Source organism: Musa acuminata, chromosome BXJ1-1 (genome assembly GCF_036884655.1).
Source record: "Musa acuminata AAA Group cultivar baxijiao chromosome BXJ1-1, Cavendish_Baxijiao_AAA, whole genome shotgun sequence".
NCBI classification, from domain to species: Eukaryota; Viridiplantae; Streptophyta; class Magnoliopsida; order Zingiberales; family Musaceae; genus Musa; species Musa acuminata.
The window spans coordinates 18,152,771-18,154,935 of record NC_088327.1 but is presented as its reverse complement, the minus strand read 5'-3'; positions in this window follow the sequence as shown (position 1 = coordinate 18,154,935).

Sequence of the window (2,165 nt, the reverse complement as noted above, 5' to 3'; positions counted from 1 at the left end):
AGAAAAAATCTTCTTCCTCATTCGAGTTTTTCAATATGTGTAGTCCATCCCATTGAACAAGGGAGGATGAATCAGAGAGTGACCCTCTTGAAAGCCAAAAAGAGCCATTTCTCTTGGGTGTTAAACCAAATGAGAAATCACGAGGCTCTAATACCAACTGTTAGAAATGAGTCGGCACTAAGACGGGAGGTTGAATTAGTGTAGCTGTAAAAATGTTAGTTCAAAAAATGTTTCATACAATAAAAATCGAGCTCGGAAGATAACTTGAAATTTAATGCTTGTTCGTAAGCTTAGGTATAGTAAAAGCACAGTAAGGAGGAAAGACAGTTTGCTATAAATATAAATTGCAATAAAGAAACACAAACTAGATTTTTATAATGGTTCGGTCGTCGTGACCTACACCCACTCCACTGATTCCTCTTCTGTCGAGGCCACCGATATCCACTATCGGTCTTCCTTCAATCGGCGAAGACCAACCACCTTTTACAACTTGATTCTCCTTTTACCAGGTTTAGGAGATAACCCTTTCACCCCCGCTTACTCCTCTCTCAAATTATTCGAACACTTAGAACTTTAAGAGGAGTTTCTCACACAATTGCAATAGAGTTTTCTTTCTTTTTTGCTCTCAATTGTGTGTAGTTTAACTAGGGATGAGGGGGTATTTATAGGCTTCAAGTTGATTCAAACTTGGAGCCTAAAAAGGTCTCATCCTAGGTTTCCTGGTTATGGGCGATCCCACCACTTGTGCTGGGTGGTACCATCGTCAATGTCAGTCTGACATTAGGTGGTACCACCACCTGATATGGGTCGTACCACCGCTTGGTACCCTACCATTGGGTAGTACCACCACCTGAAGCCTCTCGGAGACAGTGTTTGGGCAATACCATCGCCCAAACTAACGGTACCACCACCTGACATAGTCTTGGAGACTGTGCCATAACGATGTCACCTCTTAGGTCACTATTTGGGCCTTTTCATTAGGCCCAACACAGTTCATACATGGGCCCAACTGGCCCCTAATTTGGTTGGCCTAATTTTAATCCTAATTATATACTAAGTACGAATTCTAAGACATTTACTAAGCTAAACAAGTCCGTAAGTCTAGTTTCTTCTAGCGAGCTTCCGGCAATTCTTCCAATGAACTTCCGACGATCTCTCGGCAATGTTCCAGCAGACTCCCAGCAAGCTCCTAGACTTCACGATGATCTTCTTGGCAAGTACTGACGAGCTTCTTTAGTAAGCTCTTGGACTTCTTGGTCAATTCCTGCAGAACTTCCAACAAACGTCCGGAATTCCGACGAACTCTCGTACTCCCAACAAAATTACGTTCTTGACTCCAGGACTTCATTTTGCTTTATGCGTTGCTATCGTAGTTAATTACCTTATTGTTAGAAAATGATTCCGTAGTCCTAGTAATGTATTTGGTCCTTAGACTTAAGATACCAAATATGTCATGTATGAGTACTTCATTCTTTGATACCAGACTTATAGGTCTAGAGGTTCCAGATCTAGCACAACCGATCATCGAGAGTGGTAGCTAACCTTACGAGGACTATTGAGTGTCGATAGAGGATCATCTACTCTTGGTGTCATGAGAGAAATATCCCATGTATTCTTGCTCAAACAAATCCCTAGCCAAGGTCATTCGGATTAAAAGAGAAAGAGTTCTCTGGGTGAATCCGATTAGAGCGAGACTCGAGTAGAAACCGTATAGGTTTGACACCACCATGCCCGGTATACAATCTTTGAGATATTATATGGATGAGGGACTATAGGTATATGGTAACTGAGGACAAACATGTCTAATGGATTGGATTCCCTTGTATCTATTGAATCTCAAATTTTGATGATGAAGTCAATTGTCATTTGTTTATCTAATCTATATGTTGAGATAAGTGTGCAGGATTAACTACGATGATAGTAAGACATGCAGTCGGTGTCAAGCCGGAGTCAAGACCAAGATCACGTTGGGGGTTCGAGAATTCATCGGAAGTCTGGACATTCGTCGGAGGTTCTACGGGAACAATCCGAGAAGTCCAGGAGCTTTCCATAGAAGTTCATCGGAACTCGCCAAGAGGATCATCACGAAGTCCAAGAGTTTGCCGGGAGTCCATCGGAGCATCGTCGAGGGTTCGTCAGATGTTCACTGGAAGTTCGCCAGAAGC